Source organism: Dermacentor variabilis, chromosome 7 (assembly GCF_050947875.1).
Source record: "Dermacentor variabilis isolate Ectoservices chromosome 7, ASM5094787v1, whole genome shotgun sequence".
Classification (NCBI taxonomy): domain Eukaryota; kingdom Metazoa; phylum Arthropoda; class Arachnida; order Ixodida; family Ixodidae; genus Dermacentor; species Dermacentor variabilis.
The window spans coordinates 128,588,653-128,603,351 of record NC_134574.1 but is presented as its reverse complement, the minus strand read 5'-3'; the positions used below and the strand labels follow the sequence as shown (position 1 = coordinate 128,603,351).

General features: G+C 43.8%; 1 non-coding gene across 1 annotated transcript; it reads left to right on the top strand.

The window, feature by feature from the left end:
- The first annotated feature begins 12,717 nt into the window (after positions 1-12,717).
- Positions 12,718-12,906, top strand: LOC142589160 (U2 spliceosomal RNA). Its single transcript, XR_012829844.1, has one exon. It is a non-coding gene; the product is annotated as a U2 spliceosomal RNA (small nuclear RNA).
- Positions 12,907-14,699: the final 1,793 nt, after the last annotated feature.

Genomic DNA, 14,699 nt, shown 5'->3' with positions numbered 1-14,699 from the left:
GAAGAGAACGAAAACGCAAATTGGGATGAACTAAAAGAAGAATGGAAAAGAAATACTTATTGAAGCCGGAAAAAAGGAAAAGAAGACACACCAGAGAACTCAAGGAAATCTTAAGAAGAATACGAATCATAGGAAGAGGAGGCGAAATGACGTACTGCATGCAAGAATATGTGGACTGCCTGCGCTCCAGATACAACGAATGTTTGAAGAGAACGAAAGAAGTTGAGAGCACGCAATTAGGAAATCATAGATTCAAACCCCGACAGGAAAAAAAGAACAAGAATAGAGAAAATAAGAATGAACAATGGAGAAATTACAACAGATGAAGAAACCATTAAAGAGGAATTTCTTGAGCACGTTAAAATATACTACAAGGAGAAAATCCAACCCAGGACAACAGCACTACCGGACTATTAGAAAACCTCCCCCAAGTCAGTGCAGATAATAAAGAACTGTGTGCTCTAACCACAACACAAGAGGTACTAAATATAATCAAGAAAATGACGCATGAATCAGCGCCTGGACCAGATGCAAACCTAACCGCATTCTACTGAACCTTTTTTGATGTCATCGGATCAGAACTAGTAAAGACATTAAGCAACCTTATTCAAAACAAAGGAAAACAATTGTCGTTTTCCAATGAAAAGATTATTCTATTAGCCAAACAGTGATCCATTAGATGTAAGTGGATGGAGACCCATCACATTACTGAATACAGATTATAAAGTGGCGACAACCTTACTAGCACGCAGACTAAGCATAATATTACCCGACATCATATCCGAATTTCAAGCAGCAGCAGTTCCTAGCTGGAAGATCAATTTACGCTTCATTAGTAACTTCAGAGACACCTTCGCGTATGCAAAACAAAAAGAAAGTAAATGCATCTTTATCTCATTAGATCAGGAAAAAGCATATGACAGAGTTAAACATAACTACATATATAATACTATGAAATAATTTGGATTCCCAGCAGTATTCATAGAAATCATAAAAACACTATACCAAGGTATGACAAGTGAAATACAAATCAACAACATTGTAACAGATAAGTCTGCAGTCACTAGAGGGGTACGACAAGGGTGCGGTCTTTCACTAGGACTCATTGTTGCGACCCTAGATCCCTTGTTAAGAACAGTTGAACAGAATAACAGAATTAGGGGTTTTCCCCTACCAGGAAAAGAGGTCATTAAAATTGCGGCCTTTACAGACGACCTTTCACTATTTATGAGGGACGAATACGGTTATCAAGCCTTTCTGCAAATTTTTGAAGATTATGTAACCGCATCTGGTGCCAAAATAAATCACCAAAAAAGTAAAGCACTTTGTTTTGGTCCAGTGGGGACAAACGCATTAAGAGACGTACAAATCGTGCAAGTTAAAGTTTTAGTCATCTGGTTTGAAGCAGGCGACATTGCAACAAAAATTTTAGAAGAACGCCTAAAGAAAGCAGCTCACTTTGTGGAAGAAACCTTGACCCGGCCAGCGAGTCTGTTCGAGAAAGCAGAAGCGAATAAATCAAAATTATGTGCCCGGGCATTTTATGTGACGAGAGTAGACAATATGCCCAGGCTTGTCACCAATAGACTAACGACCCTGACAGGGCGTTATCTCTGGGGCGACAAGCCAGCACCTGTAGCACAGAACATCACCAGATTACCGCCACCCAGAGGTGGCCTGGGGATACCCAATGTAGCTCTCATAGGAAGAATACTAGCAGCCAAGACGGTTGTCGCATTGGCGAACGCACCGCAATATAGGGGAACGTCGGCACTACGATATTGGCTAAGCACGCTCGATCGGCATGTAACAGACAATGAATGGCATGGCCCCGAAGCGGAGAACGACGAAAGTGTTCTGTAACTGGGCAAAACACCGTGTACCCACGAGACAGCCGGTGAACACCGCGTCGAGTTCCTTGCATTGCGAGAGCCCACAGAGGACAACGCTTCCAGAGGCCGTGTTGTCGCCTTGTTTGTCCCTAGACTATGTGGCGTGCCATCTCGCGATTGACGAGGCGCTGCAGGCCGGGATGACGACGCGGCGCCCCTGTGCGACGCAACCACCAGCTCTTCGTGTGCGTCGTCGACAAGAATCGAGGAGGACAGTACTGCTAGTGACATGAGCGGTAGTAGCCCGGACATTTTTGTGCCACCCTCCCTCACCGACGTTGGCACGAAAAGGCGCCACGGTTCGACGAGCGACTCGGACATTCCATCCCGTGACAGGAGCCCATTGGGGGCTTCTTCTCGACCCCGGAGGACTCGCGCTTCTGCCGGGTCTCCAGCACAGAAAAAGTGAGACTTTCTGCGCCTATTTCGGAGCAATTGAACTCGCCCTGACAGTTAACGGTACCTTAATCTTTATTTTCCTGCAATATGGATCTTCACCTCAGACTGATCACATTTAATGTGCATGGTGTCCGTAGCCTCCAAAAGCAGGCGGAGGTGATCGCCTTTGCCCGTTCGTCGGCTTGCGACCTCCTCTTCCTGCAAGAAACACATTTCTTTAGGCTAAGCAATGTCTTGATGTTCAAGCGCGCTTTCAGTATTCGCTGCTTCTTTTCGTACGCCACCACGCGTTCGAGCGGTGTTGGAGTGCTTGTTCTTAACAACAGTCTGTTGCGCGGCCATCACGTAACCTTCGACGCGCTCGGACGCGTGCTGACGTTCGACTGCACATTTCACTCTGCACGTATTCGATTACTGTCTATCCATGGTCCGGCGCAGTCTGCAAATTCTAACACCTTTTTCATATCATTAGATGCCTATTTCCTAGATTCACGTCCGGTAATTCTTTTTTTGGGCGATTTCAATTGTGTGCTCGATTTGGATGCAGATGTCAAGGGCCCTGGCAGGGGCAGGCCTAGACGGCAACGCTAGGGAGCTAGGTCGGCTGGTGCAGCAGTTCGCGCTTCTTGACGCGTACGAACTGCTTCACGGCATCACGTACGTTTCGATGTGGCGTCGCGGGACATCATCGAGCAGGTTAGACAGAGCCTACGTTCCGTGACGATGAAACAGTTGCGAAAGAAAATACCAAGGAAAAGTACCCGCTCGCCAGAAAAGGCAGCATTGACAACGAGCGATAGCGAGATGGACGTCAATGATACAAAAACAGCAGCAAACGGGGGAAACCCAATACTCTAATCGCTACTTGATTTCACGAGCGACTGCAGACACACGTATGACGTCACAAAGGATAGTCTATTTCAAACGCATGCAAGAAAAGCAGCTAAACAGATAAAGGAGGGTCTGTGTCACGCACTAACAAATGTAAACGTATAAGCATTTGTCCCTTCTAGGATGCAGCATGCGTCGGTCCAAGAAATTCCCCCCCCCCCCCGCTTGCTTTCTTGCACCGCTAGCTCCTAACACCCGCCCTGGCCCTCGCCAATGAGAAAGTCAAAATAATGTCCTTTAATGTAAGAGGTTTTCAGAAACATGGACAAGCAAAAAGGAATAATCCTGTTCGCCAAAAACAACCATAGACATACTCTGCCTACAAGAAACTAATTTTCGAACAACTCGAGACGGGGGGGTAGTAGAACTGAGAAACAAATTTCAACTTGACGCTTTCTTTTCTTTGACCGACGCACGATGCTGCGGTACAGGCATAATATTCACATCCAACAAATAGAGACAAGGTGCACATTGTACATATGACACACAGGGGAGGATAATCGCAATAAATATATTTGTTGACGGGAAAAGAGTAAGCATAATCAATGTACATGCACCAGTCACAAGAAATCAAACAAACGCATTCTTCAAACAGTTAAAAAATTATATGTTAGAGCCTGGCGAAAATATAATACCAGGGGATTCCAACTGCGTGTAGACTCAAATAGAGATATAAGAGGACTAGGACCAGGAAGATCCACATACCGTTCCAAAGAACTTAAAAAGCTACTACTGCACAATAACATGTCGGATGTGTGGATCGTTAAACATGGAGACAATTACGAGCCGACAAGAATTTCAAGAACAACGACAAGCAGAATAGACAGAATATACACATCCCCGAAAATAAGGCAAAATCTAGAAGACTGCAGAGTACAAATATTGCCACAAGAACTGTCAGACAAAAGCGGTAACAGAACAATAATTGTAATAATAGGGACATCAGGTAGACCAAACAACCCAAATACGCGGAGGATGAATGCTATACCCTATTACAAGACATGGAAAGTATACAAAAAATAAAACAAGCACTACAACACTCAGTAACAGATACAACACAAAACAAAAGCCAGGATGGGAGGAGCTCAAAACAGAATGGCGAGAAATATAGGAAACAGCCGGGAAAAATAGATGTAAGAGAATAACTAACTGACAGAAATATCCAGAAGAATAAGAATAATTAAAATGGTGGGGAACTAACCTTCACCAAGCAAGAGTACCTCGAATGTATGAGAATAAAATATGACGAAACTCTAAGAGGAGCTGCCCAGGTAACAATAAAAGCGACACAACAAAAACTAGCAGAAGATGAACTTCACGACTTAACGTACGCACAAAACAATCGCATGAGAAATGTCAAAGACAACAGGATAGAGAAAATCCAAAAAGTAGAAGGAACGATAACAACAGATCACCAAAGAATTGAGGAAACAAAAGCCAAACATTTCACACAACTCTTCAAACCGAAAAATCAAGGGAAATGACACAACTGAAAGACAAAATGAATTCCTTCTGCGACAACTGCCCCCAAATAGATACAGACAACGATGCCTTATGTGCAACTGTGACAATGAGAGAATTAGAAAACACACTTAAAACAATGAAGCAAACCACAGGACCAGACGGGACCATAACATGTTTCCATAAAACATTTTTAAAAGAAATAGGCGACACTTTACTGGAAATGATCAATGATTTCATAATTCACAAACAGAAATTGGCCTCTTTCAATACTGGACATGTCGCACTAATATTAAAAGAAGGGGGTGACCCTGCAGAAACAGGATCATGGAGACCGATCACATTACTCAATACTGATTACAAGATAGTAACGACACTTCTATCCAAACGACTTGCCAAACTCCTACCGATCATCACAACACCATATCAGGCTTCTTCAGTACCAGGAAGATCAATCTTTTCGACTTTAACATTAATTAGAAACAGCTTTGCTTACATGCAACACAAACAATGAAATGGACATTTCATAACAGTAGACCAGTCCAAAGCATTTGGTAGAGTCGAACACGACTATCTAATTAGATTACTAGAAACTTACGGATTCCCCCCAGACTTTATACAGTACATCAAACTTATATACACTGATATATACAGCAAAATATTGATTAATGGGAAGCTAACAACAGCAATAAACATAACCAGAGGTGTAAGAGAAGGGTACGTATTGTCAGCACCATTGTTCATCCTAGTTTTAGATCCACTTCTCAGGCAGATGGCGGAAAACAAAAGGATCAGAGGGTTCCCTATGACTGGTCGAGGTTGTGTTAAAATAGCAGCTTACGCTGATGATGTCTTCCTATTCGTGAGAGACTGTAGTAGCTTCTGTGTCTTTCAGCAGGTCTTTCACGAATACGGAGATATGTCAGGCGCACAATTAAACAGTAAGAAAAGCAAAGCCTCCAAATTTGGACAACCCACAGAAACACTGCCTACAGACATACAGATACTAGACGCAGTAAAAGTTCTGGGTATCATGTTTGAAAGCAAAGGTGTATCGAGCAGAGCATGGACTGAAGTTTATACAAAGGCAGAAGAGGCTTGCCAAGAAGCAAAGCGCTATTACTTATCTATGAAAGGAAAAATAGAAGTAATAAAGACGAAAGCATGCGCCTACGCCTTTTACGTAGAAAGAATATCGATAATGCCCACTCAAACTTCAACCAGGTTAACACAAATAACCACAGTATATCTATGGAATAACAAGCCACTAGCCGTTAAGAAAAATTTTCTTTACTTAGAAAGTAACAGAGGAGGCCTTAGCGTCCCAAATGTACATAAAATAGCACATATCAGCACAAAAACAGTTCAAATACTAGCAGATAACACTAAATATGTAGGAAGATCCCTTTTAATATATAGGTTAAGCACACTCAGAAAGGATTTCATTGCAGAACCATAAATAGGACCCATCGCAGAAACCCCAGTTCCCATTTACAGCACAGCAGCAGAAACGAAGAAAACACTGACCACAAAAACTCCGCGACTTAAACTTAGCACAACACCACCAATCCAGTTCAGCGAAGAAGTGGCATACGCCACACTTACAAGTGACGACAAACAAGTTACAAAAGAGAAGGGGTCTCATTTAACAGGAATAAAAATGCCAAGTGAAGTTAAATAATTTGAGTGGAAGCGACAATGGGGTGTTTCTCCCACGCGCCAGAGATCAGCAGCCTGGGTCGTCGTCCCGAACGAGAAATGCCCCAACTGCCGAGACACAGAAATAATTAATCGTTCATTATTTGAATGTAACGCCGCCAAAGCAACATGGAAACTGGCAAGCAAGACAAACCACATAGGAAAGCCCGCAAAACGGACACAAACACGATCCATTAGCCTACTAAACATCATAATCATGAAGTGCATATGGAAAAGATGTCTAGCCGAGGCGTCGAGGAATCCAGTAAGAGCCACTTACCCAACACTAAGGCAAGCCAGGCTGATTGCTTGGAAGTTCGTGAACGAACAAGACAAGATGAATAAAGAAGTAAAGTACCTACAAATGTGGCGTACACGCTTCTAACTGGAAAAAGAAAGCGAAATACAAATGAACATTACTCTTTTTTAACATAGCATGAAAACGCCCCTCCGCCAATCACAATAACACCAATATAAACAGGAAACTCATTGTCATATCTTCTTAAAAAAGTAGATCGAAAGTGTTGAAAATTACCTCTATCCAACGTACTCTTCTCCTTACAATCACCGGTGCTTTTCGTACGACGCGTACCTCGTCTCTTCAGGTCTTGACTAATGCACTACCGCTCCCCGTTGAACTCGACCGCTTAAATGCACACTTTTCTTTATTCGCGCTCAAGACCCTTACCTTTTATGGCCCTGACGCCTACCGTCCGACGCTAGTCCAATACCCCCTGAATCATTGGGACTGTCATCCCAGCCTCAAATCTCGTTTTTCTCATCACTGCCTTCAACTTCAAGAGGTGCCCTCTGTTACCGCTCTGCCGGCCTACCACCTGTATACTGATGGCTCATATACTTCCCACTCTGCTGGCGCTGCTTTCATGCTTTATAATCCAACTGGCCACATCACTAAGGTCGGCAAGTTTAAACTCATCGGTGCCACTTCTTCTTACGCCATCGAAACTGTCGCTTTAATACAGGCACTAGCCTACATACGTACTCTGCCTAATTTCGCCCCTCTGCACATTTACACCGATTGTCTGTCAATGCTTAGTGCATTGAACACCTTCACAACCACCAATACCTATGTCCGGTACACCAAGAAGCTCCTCCTTTTCATTTCTACCCGGCGACGTGTGTCTCTTTTTCATGTGCCGGCACATCAGGGCGTCGATGGCAATGAGATGGCGCACTTCCTTGCTAACTCCGCAGCCTCTCATTGTGTTTCTCGGTTCCTCCTTGCCACTCCTTCTTCCATAAACTCTAAGATGCGTGCCTGTTCCTTCGCCCAGTGGAATGCTCATTGGACGCGAGAGAACTGTGACACTGGACTTTTTAAGTGGATCAAAAACGTTACTCGCATTCCCCCTTTCTTCCCGGCAAAAAAGACCCATCGTTCACCTCATCACCGCTCGTGGCCGCTTCCCTTTTTTACTATTTCCGCTTTCATCTCTCATCTACCCGTAATTTGCGCATGTGGCACTCCATGCTCAGACTTGCTACATTATTTCAACGACTGTCCTTCCACATCCCATATTGCTCATCTCCTTAAAGATAATCACCAAACTACCGTGACACCGGATCTCTTTAGCTCTCTTCTTACCGACCGACGACGCCGGACACTCCTTATTCGTCTTTATCGCGTCATCTCTTTGTTCACTTTTCCTCACCCCTCCTAACATGCCATTTCCTTCAGCCATCCATATTTCTTCATTGGTGTTTTCCTTGTCCCTCCTTTTCTCTTTCCCTCTCCTCTTCCTCCCACCTTGCTCTTCGCCTTTCGCTCTACAGTGTCCTTAGTTATGCCAACTAAGGTGGAGCTCGTCTCCGGGGACACTATAGACGGAATGCCTGACCTCCCGACTCCGTCCCTTTTGTTTTCCCTCCTTTTCCTGTCTGTGTCTTCTGCCAAATGCTCAATATGCACTTACTGAAACTGATTTGCTACCGATTTCAAGCCTCTTGCAGATATTCAGCCGCGCAGATATTCGGTGAAGCGGCCCCTGAGTTCTGCTTCTGCTGCCTGGCGCACCGTCGGACCTGCCTGAGGCCCCCGATCACGTGTACCAGGTGCGCGTCGCCCCACGAGCTTTCATGCCTATACCACTGCGTCAGTCAACGGGGAGCCACCTACCAAGTGCCAGTCCGTATCCAGCCTCCTGCAGCCCGGCTCACCCGAACATCTGCTCCTGCTGTCCGGCAACCTACAGGACCTGCTTAGGCCTCCTCAGGCCCTGCCCTCTTCTGCCGTCCTGATTCTTTCTTCTCCTTTTCTCTTGCTCTCCCTTCTCTCCCTCAATTTCCCTTTCCATACTTTTCTTCTGCTCTGTGGCTTAATAAAAAAACTGGTCGGAATCCCGAGTCGCCACATGCCGTGCCTATGCAGACCTATACTTCGCGTTTACTCCTGCTCCCTACTTCTAATTTGTCTTCGCTTTATGTCGGATTACCTCAATTTTTTTTTCTTTCTACAATTGGCTTTTCTCAAATTACAATTTGGGTTTCTGCCCCTCTTCATTTATTTTCGATTGACCTCAACTTGCTATACCTTGGTAGTGCGGGTTTCCCTCATTTTTATTTAGGTTGTTTTTGTAACTTGAGCGGCTTAAAAATAAATACGTAAAGACCGATTCGAAGCAACCAGACATGGATTCCGCACGACTAGCAGACTTGACCGAGTTTACCTACCCGATATGCTTTTACCCACATTACTGGGATGTGAGGTCGCATCTCTTCCCGACTCTCTCAGGTGTAGAACCGACCACTACCCAGTGGTGGTAACGTCAAAAGGGCAAGCCGGCCGCACAAAGTCAGACCAAATATGGCGATTAGATCCTTCACTTCTTCAAGACAAAGAACGTATTGAAAGCATAAATGTCGCACTTTCGAAGACCGTTGAAAATCTGGCAACAATGTCCCCATCGAAATGGGAAGGTTTAAAAGAAGCTTGGAAGCAGGTTTTGCAGGAAGAAGGAAAAGCCAGGCATAGGAGGATTTCGAAAAAGCTCAGCGAGTTGCTTCGCCGCATCCAAACAATCAGATGGGCAGACACGATGACGGCCTGTACCCACGAATAGCTAGAAGTACTAGAAGCAAAATATGACCGAGTAGTTCGGGAAGAAATCTATAACCAGAGTGCTCACGGTCAACTTATGAACGCAAAGGAAGACTGTGCCTCCTTTTTAGGTAATGCCACAATGCGAATTTCAGAAATTGAGCTTGCAGATGGAACCCTAACGACTGATCCCCAAGAAATTGAGACAGTCATTCACGAGCACTTCATGCAACTCTTTGGAACTGATGAATTAGGCGAACCTCCTGAGTTTCGAACAAGAGTCGAAGAGCTTTGTCACGACACCACACTGCTTGAGGAAGGTCTCGTGTTCCTTAATGAAGAAATAACTCTAGACACTGCAAAACAGGCTTTGAAAAGTATGAGTGCAAGAACGGCTCCAGGCTGTGATGGGTTAACGACCAACTTCCATAGAACTTTCTTCGAAACAATAGGTGACGCCTTATTTCTAATGGTTGAAATGATGCTTGAGGAAGGAAGGAAACACACCTCTTTCAGCAGAGGTCGCATAACATTGATAAGAATTTATTTTATTCCGAGCGACACGAAATCCTGGCGTCCAATAACCCTGCTAAATACCGATTACAGATTAGTCGCTACTATTCTTCAAACACGTCTTACATCGCTACTATCTTCGATCATCTCTCCCTGTCAATCCTGTGCAGTCCCCGGAAGATTAATATATGCAAACCTAATGCTAACCCGTGATGTGTTTGAATATGCCCAGATTAAGGAAACTATAGTGGAGCCTTTGTATCAGTAGATCAAGAAAAAGCATTCGATGGAGTATTCGAAAGTATTCGGCTCCTATACGGGAAAATAAGTTAAATAATAGTGAATGGAGCAATCACGGCTAGTTTTCCCATCTATCGAGGTGTCCGACAAGGTTGTCCACTAAGTCCAGCCCTTTTTATTTTGTCACTGGATCCCCTACTAAGAAATATTATTAAGAACCAACAGATACGAGGCTTTCCAATGATCGGGCAGGAAGAAATACGAGTCAGCGCATACGCTGACGACATCTCATTATTCCTCAGAGATGCCTGGAGCCTAGAAACATTTAAAGGTATCTTTACTGAATACTCTGCACTCTCCGGTGCACGCATCAATGAACACAAAAGTAAAGCGCTACTTCTTGGTTCCTTTCCTTGTAGCGTCATCCAAAACATTCCTATAGTTAATTCGGTTAAAGTTCTAAGGGTTATCTTTACTATCAATGGAATATCAGACTCCACATGGCAATTAGCAGTTCAGAGATCTAACTCAGCAATCAGCTCCCTAAAACACACAGATCTCTCATTCAGACAGATATCAATCGCAGTCAAAACTAGTTTGTGCGTATGTTATGTATCTAGAACCGCAATTATGCCCAGGAAAATTGGTATTCGGCTCAACAAGTTACTATTAGCCTTTCTGTGGAATAACAAACCTCCATTAGTAGAGAGACACCTACTACAACTTTCGCCAAAATTCGGAGGCATCGGTTTACCGCACATAGTCAACGCAGGCAAGATACTAGACTTAGAAACAGTCCTTTCACTCTGCCAGATTCATGAATACACTGGCAAGAATCTCGTATCGTATCTGGCTAGTACCTGCCACATATTTACAGGCAAACAAGGCACTAGCCTGCTCGCTGAAAATCTATCGCCTTTTTATCGAGCCGCTCACAATACTCAAAAAATGATATTAGCAGAATGCCCTGATACAGAAATTGGAAACGATCAGGTATCGATCATTATCCGAAACATAACACATAGACAGTTAAGCATTGAAGAAAAAGAGAAGAGCTCAGAGAAAATATGGCAGGACTGGTCCCGTTTTCGGTTGCCCCATGAACTTCAAGACTTTGATTGGAAGCGCAGATGGCAAGTACTGCCGACAAGAGAGTGGCTTCATAAATACGGAAGAGTTCCAAATGCAATCTGCCCTAATTGTAGCGGAAAGGAGACAACCCAGCATGCTCTTTTCGAATGTCCACCTGCAAAAATAATTTGGAGACTAGTGAAACGCACATTTAAAATAGACGGTCTTCAAATACCCAAGAAATGATATGGATCATTCGATTACCTGTTTATTATTTGCACAATGTTTATAATCTGGAAGAGAAGAAGAATCGCAGAAGCCCGCAGATGACCGGTAAAGGCAGCTTTCTCCGCCACGCAAAGAATTAGGTTTTTAGTATGGAAAACACTTACAGAAGATCTGGACGCCAGTGGAGAGGAGACCTTTCTCCGGAGGTGGCACACCAGATTCTTTTATTTACAGGATGGAATGCTTCACTACCATATTGTTCCTTATTAGGGGCGCATATTACAACATGATATAGAACTACAGAGATGTGCAATTAGACTGCCCCGTCGGCGCATGTACCGTTTAAGCATTGTATAACTGATTCCTACATGGTTATGTGATGATACAAGTTGTGTACCTCACAACTGTCTTTCGCGCTATCCAGATACTAGTGATGGTTCCAACAGGTTTGTTATATGAAACCCTCATCATGCTCATTGTTTGAACTAACTTGCCTGTGCGCAGTCTGCATGTTTATTGTGCAGTCTACACTTGTGTGAAAACTACCTATTCTATAAGATCTACGCACACTTTGTTAGTATGTAATCATGTTCACCACCGAGAGTTGGTACCGTAAAATTCCCTTTGTGTAGTTTTTACATGGAAACTTGCTAAGAAACTCTTACACGTAGATATATCAAAGAAATCTCTATGACAAACACGAATACAAAGGTTAATAAGAGTTATATTCAATGATGTATATATGGAATAGAAGAGGTCTCGCCGAAGCGTCGCGGCGGCCTGTGAGGGCGACATTTCCAACCGTAAGGAAAACGAGAATACACGTGTAAAGAGCTAAATGCTCAAATGAACACGAACAAAGAACAAAGATTTTTGAGAAAGTGGCACACCTGTTTTATTTTTGAAAGAAAAGGCCAACTTGAAACGAACATTGTCCCATTCTAAAAAAAAAAAAAACTCATGTTGTATATATTGAAGGTGTAACCACATCTTCATCTACGTTATCAATGCGTCCTACGAAAAAAAAACTATCTTGCATGACTAAACATTACATAACGACTCCATAACATGTGATGATGTAAACACGGTACATCAGTGTTTTGTTACATGTGCTTTTGTCAAATAAAACTCCCTTTGTGTAGTTTTTGCACCTATACAGTTTTAGCCTTCTATATTACTAAGACCACTAACTAGTATTTTTAGCCATTTGTTTACCTTTTAGAATATACACCTTTTTATTCGTTTTTTCCTTGGTTCTGCAACCCCATGTTTTGATGTTCTATAATTAACATAATAAAAAATTCTGTTCTTATCAGCTTAATATCTGATACGCGTCCTATTTGGCCCCAAGATATTAAACTTACTTTTGGAATGGGGCGGAGTGCTTGAAGCTTGCTTCACCTCCGCCACGGGTTGGCCCGTTATTGCACTGCCTCTGGGATCGGCGCACTCACCCCTACGGGGTTGGGAAAATCTTATTCAATCTAAAATCAGACTCAAAGAACATGGTGAACATCATAAGGTGTCATAATGGTGGCAAGCCGTAATTCGAGATTACATTTGCCCCCCGTGATTTTTGAAAACTCAGCTACTGGACGACTAAGCTATGCGAGAAAGCAACCTTCAATTTTAGGAGGGGGCAGGCTATATTTGTACACGTTACAGATAGACCTGGAATAGTTAAAGGTAACACGTTCTAGATTTTTCTAGCGCTATGTATCTTAAACCTGAGAGCGGTCACCATTAATGTGCATGACTTTCGTAAAGTCGTTTCGTAAAGAGGGTATCGGCGCTCTGAGACAAGGCTTCCGAACGTACCCTCATCAACCGCCCCGATCGACGGGGTTCCTGCACGCATGCGTATGGTAAAAAGGGCTATTTGAAGGCGAAACGCATGCAGCGTTTGCAATGTGTGCAACAGTGTGCACATTGTTGCACACGTTGTACATCCTATGACTATTATTATTATTAGTGGGGCTAGAAAAGAATAACGCAAATACTACTTCATGTTGAAGTACGATACGTTTAAAGCCAGCTTAAGTGAAAGCGCATGGGACCTGCTCTTCAATACAAGCAAGTACCGTTACGTTAATCACGCCTCCAACAACAACAAAAGTGGGATTTATTGAAGGAATTATGGAGTTTTGCGTGCCAAAACCACGACCTCATTATGATGCGCGCCGTAGCGGGGGACACCGGATCAATTTTGACCGCCTGGAGTTCCCTAACGAGCACGTAAATCTAAGTACACGAGTGTTCTTGCATTTCGTCCCCGTCGAAATGCGGCCGCCGTGGCCAGGATTTCATGCCGCGACCTCGTGCTTAGCAGCGCAACGTCAAAGCCGCCAGGCAACCACGGCGGGTTCGGGATTTATAAAGCTCGGCGCCTTTCTAAGTGCGCTAAAACGGGAACGAGCTTTAGCACGTGAAGCCCCATTCTCAGCTTGCGCTCTTTGGTGCTTCTTTTGTTGCGTTCTTTCGTTCGGCCGACCGACAGCGTCCCCTAATTTTGGGCCCTTGCTGCTAAACCTTTCTTGCGCCATCCAGCAGTAGTACTACCTGGTGATTTACTCATTTCTTTCTCTCTTTTCTAGGCACTTCGATTAGCGAGATAACTATACGCTTTCTAATCCATATGGCTGGTCACAGCACTCTCTAATGCGTGTGGCAGAGAACACTACTATCTAATCCATAAGGCAGAGAATCGCGCTTTCTAATCCAGATGCATGGTTGAGAATACCACTTTCTGAGCCATATGACTGAGAACATCACTTTCTAAGCCATATGGCTGAGAACACCACTTTCTAAGCCATATGACTGAGAACACCACTTTCTAAGCCATATGACTGAGAACACCACTTTCTAAGCCATGTGGCCGGGGACGCCACTTTCTAAGCTATGTAGCCGAGGACACCACTTTCTAAGCCGTGTGACTGAGAACACCACTTTTGAAGCCATGGCTGAGAATACCACTTTCTAAGCCATATGACTGAGAACACCACTTTCTAAGCCGTGTGGCTGAGAACACCACTCTTTAAGCCATATGGCTGAGAACACCACTTTCTAAGCCATGGCTGAGAACACCACTTTTTAAGCCATATGGCTGAGAACACCACTTTTTAAGCCATATGGCTGAGAACACCACTTTCTAAGCCATATGGCTGAGAACACCAATTTTTAAGCCGTGTGGCTGAGAACACCACTTTTTAAGCCATATGGCTGAGAATACCATTTTCTAAGCCATATGA